This window comes from Vidua macroura, chromosome 11, assembly GCF_024509145.1.
Source record: "Vidua macroura isolate BioBank_ID:100142 chromosome 11, ASM2450914v1, whole genome shotgun sequence".
NCBI lineage: Eukaryota > Metazoa > Chordata > Aves > Passeriformes > Viduidae > Vidua > Vidua macroura.
Window position 1 is genome coordinate 10,410,800 of NC_071581.1, and position 6,000 is coordinate 10,416,799.

A 6,000-nucleotide genomic window follows, 5' to 3' on the forward strand; every position below is an offset into this window, starting at 1 on the left:
GCTTAGCCGGTCAGTGCAAACCTCCCTTGCATAACATGCTCTTTTACCAAGGGAACTAGAAATCCAAGCTTCGAGACAGCCAAGTGCTCCCCCTTCCTAATAGGCATCTGCTAATAGAGCGGCCTGGCGTGCTCCCCACTCTGGCCATCCCTGCTGGGAGGGGCTTATCCCACTACTGCTGCTCTGGGAACCTCCTCTCCTGACACCAGCACTAAGGAGGTGGCTCTTGCTGAAACACCGTCACTTTACGGTGCAGCTCAGCAAAAACTTTAGCTTCTTTTCTACCGGTGATGCCATAAAACCTCTGTGGGCAAACAGCCCCATGTCCCCATGTCAGGGCAAGGAACTGGCTTTGCCAAGTGCTTTGGTTGGCAATGGTCTTTGTTTAGGCCAGTGTGAGAGACAGGAGACCAGAAACACCTTGTCTCCCTGTGGTTGCTGCACTGAGGCCCTGCTCACATGGCTGTCTGGTGCGGGCACTTTGAGGGATAGGTGCTGCCACAAAAAGGCTTCGACATTACTGATGGGCTGTGCAGCTCATTCCTTGTCCTAAGAAAAGGGGTATTTCTGAAAATACAATGACCTGGAGAAGCAGAAGGACAATTTAAAGCTTTTGTGTTGGGCAGAGGTGTCCTAGGGGACACCTGAGCACACTTCCTGTTGTTTTGAAACCACTGGACAAGTTCCTGGCCCCAGCTAAAGGAAATGGCACAAGTGGGCTTCACTCAGGTTTCACTCAGGTCTCTGGCACCAGCAACAGAATATGCTTGGGGACTAAGGATGAAATTTAATTTTGCTTATGTGCCTGATCTCCTTTAGCATCAGGATTGCTAAACAGAAAAAAAAAAATTAAAAAAGAAAGAGGCACTTGAAGAGTGGACTGTTTGCCTCATATATAGCATTCACTGAAGCACACCTGGGAACAGATGTATGACCACAAGGGATGACCCATCCTATTTAGTGCTGGCTTCCTTCTCACACTCTCACCTCTCTGTGGTCCACATCTCCCATTACATCCCAGCAGAGCAGCAAACCTACACCCCAGCACCTGGCACAGCTAGGCCGTGCTCTGCCCGCTGCCCCCAGCCAGCCTCCAGCCCATCCGTGTGGCAACCACAAAAGGAAAGCAAACAAGATAACCATAAGAAAATACTTCACATTTTAGTTGCAGTTTTCATCTGAACAAAGCATTTTACAAGCCATGGTGAATTCAATTAACAAAGCCTTAATTTCTTAATTCATTAAAAAACAGAGTCTGCATTATGATCTCATAATTGAAATCAAGTTGCAAGACACTGACTAAATTCAATTTTTTCTCATTTTTGTGAGCAAATTAATGAAAAAGAGTATTAAAACCTTGAGTCTGTTTTGAGTGGGAAGCGAACAAAATCCACTTTGTTATAATGAGCTATCTATATTTCTGCTACAACATTCTGCAGTCATGACATCCAGCAGGCATACTCTGCAAATCTGAAGGCAGAATGAGGTCCCTGCCCTGGGAGCACAGTGCCTCATTGGGGAAGAAAGCGGCCTGGAAGCTCTGATCCGCAGCCAGCACTCATCCCGCAGTGTCGGGGAGACCCCGGAACAGGCCTGCCCAAGCAACCAGGGACCAAAGGCAAACAGTACCAAGCCCCCAGTTAGCATAAATAATTGGCTTTTCAACATGAAGGCTCCCACAGTGACTTTCCCATCGAGGAACTACGTGCTACTAAGAGAATTAGAGGTTGAAGGTTCATTACTGGGACAAGTAGAGCACGAACTTTTGCAAAATGCCTCATCGATTAGCATCATCTCTTGACCTAAAAGAGAAATTCTAAAGGGAGCTGATAGGAACTTGATTCCTGCTGGGGTTTATCGCTATTAAGTATTATTCCTATTACTATTATTATTATTATTATTATTATTATTATTATTGATTTTGGCTCATTATTTTCCTTTATTAAAGGGAGAAAAAAAAAAGAAGAGGAAAGAAGAAGAAGTTCAATGGGCTTTTCATCAGTCTGGCTTCAGGTAAGGCTACTCACATTGCAAGGCAAAATAGAGTTGCACATACAGATGCTATTAATACTTCCTTTCTAATTAAATTCCACAAGAAATTGTGCAGGATATTTTTGTCCCCATACTCATTCTAGTCCCATCATCTTTTGATTAACTATCCTCATGCACTAGGAATTAAGGTGTGACCTCTAACTTTTTTTGAGAGAGATGTGCTGTTTTTAATATTAACAGCTCCATCTTTTCATTGTTCCTTGAGTAGGGTTGGGAGGAGAAATATAATTACACACAATGGGGGTATAATTCATACATTAAAAGTGACATTAAAATGATAGGTAGCAAAATATAACAATGTAACAGCTTGTCTGTCACTCTCATACATTGCTGGCACCCTCCAACCCCATTACAAACACATCCCTGGAGGGAGTGCAGCAGGAAGACGTGAGTGAGATTAACAGAGGAGATCTCCCAGTGCTTGGTGCCACAGGGCTCCAGGCAGGGATATCCAATTTAAACTCCTGGCAGGGCTCTGCTTCCTGCAGGTGCCACATCCTCGAGCTGCCTGCTGCCGCTGCCCACAACACCAGCACCTATGGGTCCTGCTCTCCCAGCGAGAAACCGCCCCAGCATTGCAGACTCCTGAAGCAGAATCCCAGCACTTCCATGGGGAGATAAGGTTATACACTGTGATGTATCCAGGGCATGGGAGGTTCTCCTAAGTAGCACACTTAGGAGGAGAGCAGCTCTGCTGTCTGCAGCATGCCCAGAAAAACAAGCTGGCAGCGAGGAAGCCAAGCGCCCATCAGTGGGGAGCACACCACAAGGACTGTGTGCACAGAGCCAGGCTGTGGGTAGCAGCTGCCCACGAGGCAGGGGATGCCTGGGTTCACCTACGGCTCTGCTGCAGTGACACGTCTGGCCTGGCAAATGGTGTGAGCTTTGCCTGCCTGCGGAACCTGCAGCCCAGTTTCACTTGCACTGCTTATACACGGCTGAAGAGAAACTGGTGCAAACCCCCAAGCATGCAAATCTGGGGATTTTTTTCCTGCTTAGCTGCAGGGTACTCCCTGTCAGCATAACCTAAATGCAAAATGCTGTTTGGAAACTGAATTAGGGCATCATCTGCTGAACACACCAATGTCCAGCATCCTCCTCCTCCACATGGCTGCCAGGCACCCCTCTGGGGTCCCTGCACCAGCTTGCAGGCAGATTGGTTCATGCTGATCTGCCCTAATGTGACCCATTTGGGCTGAAGAGAGTTAGAAAACATCCATGAGGGTGGGACCAATCCCCCAGGGAGGGAGGCACAGTCTCCCCAAAAGCCAAGTTGAGTCTGAAGGAGGATGCTGTCCATGGACAGGGGAAGCTAGAGCTTAAATGGCCTCAGTGTATGCCTTCCTCAGGCTGCAAAGAGCTTTCTTCTGAGCTCAAGTGCTTTGGTTAGTGATCACCATGCTTTATCTAGTATGAAAATGACTCCTTGGTTTATCCCCACAAAGAGAAATCTGCAATTACTCAGAAGAGTAATTGATAACCTTCCTGTGACACTGGAGCCATGCTGCCTCTCCTGCTTGAGCTTCACAGAATCCCAGTCTTCATATTCCTCAAACACAAATAGTAGATGTTGCTTCTGACAGGAATTAGCTAACCTTCAATTAATTTTTTTTTCAAGTCCAGTTTTGATACCTGATGGTCCTGATTAATTAAATACAAGTGTAAAAACATCAGTGATGTTACTGGGGGATTCTGAAAAGGTGCAGTTCCATGTGGAGAGGTATTTGAAAATCCAGAAATATTCAGCTTGAAACCTTATACCAGCAGTCAGCAAAAGTCTAGCAGGAGGAGCTGCACTGTACTCACAACATTCTAGGTAAAATATGCAAATTATTCACTTTTGTCTGGATAATGAAATGTGTATTTTAAGACCAACCTGTTTTGAAAAGCACCAGCTTCCTGCTCCCTGCTTTTTACACCCGCAGGTCTCATTTAGACACCAGTTACCTAACTGGGAGGTGAGATTCACTGCACTACAGCTACAGTGAGCAGATTCCTTGCCCTTCATCGCCCTGCAAATGTAACTGCACGATTTTTGCCATGGTTGTTATTTGTTTCAAGGAAAATGGACGATGGGAGGTCTCCACAGCCAGAGTGCACACCTTGCTCTCTCCAAGCCCTTCCCAGCCACTAGCCCACACCTCAGGCCTGCCAATTCAGCCTATTTCTCCATGCACAGGAGTTGGTTTCATCCCCACAACGTTTTTATGGTTTTGCCTTTTTTTTTTCCTTTTTCCAACATTGAATATTTTAGTTCCACTCTTCATTGCTCTTCACCATATAAACATAAGGAATTAACTGGCACCAGAAGCAAGGTTTTGCTATGTTAATTACAGCAGCTCCAGTTCTTTTGGAGCTGCATGGAGCAGCACATCGCGGCAGCCCCAGTGGAAAGCAGATCACCGACACGGTGCTGCGCTTTCTCAGGCTGCAGCACTGGGAGCAGCCCCAAGGAATTAGGTTTTCTTGATGTCTAAAATTAGCTGGAGAAAATAGTACTTGCCATAGTGGCTACCCCAAATAAAAGCGTCAGATGCTTCCCGTGGCAGAAACGTAAACCGGTGTGATCTGTAATTCTCCATCAAGTGAACCTGGTGTCTCTGTGGCACAACAGCCTGCTCCAAGAGTAGGACAAAGGTACTGCTTCAGTATCCATCCCTCCTGCTGGGGCCCCATCCCACATGAGGCACTGCTTCACTCTTGGCTTGTTCTCCCCAAAACAGGGAATGAGTCTTAGTCCTCAGGTACACTCAGTATTGAATAAAATCACTTTCTGTGTCACCATGACTTTCATGTCAGCTGGTAAATTGTGGTTATAGAGGTTAGAGCAGTCACTGATGTGTTGTTTCAGGCAGCACACACAGAGAAACTAAAATGACCACATTGGGATAAATGGGCTTCATGTTAATTTTTGGTAACCTTCAGAATGGTAAATGTAAGACTGAAAAATAATGCACTCCTGAAAAATTTAGGACAGTTGGGATGTGAGGTTAAATTTTGTGATTTATAGCCAGCTGCAGTTTTATGCAGTCTTTGAATTAGATTTTATTTTCCATGGGCTGCTGGTTCCTGCAGCCTGCATCCTTGTTGGCCAAAAAGGTAAAAGGATGGTGGCTATCATCTTGAACATTTCTGGGTGTAAACTGGTTTCTAAACAACAAAAAATTAAAAATATTTGGGCATGCATTTATCCCACAGCATTAATTCTTCTTTTTCCTCAGACAGTTATACCCACCATTCTCTACAATTTCACACTCCTGAATCCTGCAAAGCCTGAGGTAAGACTATTTAATGGTATCCATACCATGGACAGAGCTTCAAAGTGCCATACCATCACCATCATCTGATCCCAGTGCCCCAGGGAGCCCTACATGATGGGCAGCTGAGTATGACTGCACAGCATGGGGAGTAACAAACTACATCCAGCTTTAAAAAGTTCTATTACTTTAAAGGCAAAATCTGTCTTTCTGTCTACCTAGTAATTATTCCAAGATATTACCATGACACTCAGGAAAACAGGCAGCTAGAAATTCCTTGGTAAATTATAGATATAACATTATCCTTTTAATAAACAAAATATTTATATAGTCAAGATATTTTTGAGCCTCATGCTTCCATTCTCTATGAGGCCTTTACCTGGATATGCACATTTTCACATTTCATTATTAACATAAGATTTAAGTGCATATCTAAGGGTTTAACAGTGCAACTGGAAAGCTCTCCATGGACCATGAGTCATTAGCTGCAGCTTACAGCAGATGAGCACTGAGCCTTTGGAGTAAAAACCAGGGGATTGTGCTTATTTGGGATGGCTTGCAAGTGCTGGAGGGGAGCAGTGTTGAAGGGTGCAGGTCTAGTATATCACCCCCAAGGAGTCTGTGGTCATGTGGTGTCCTGGGCACATAGAGTTGCTGTAGCATCACCGTGCTGGCACATCAACCCATAACT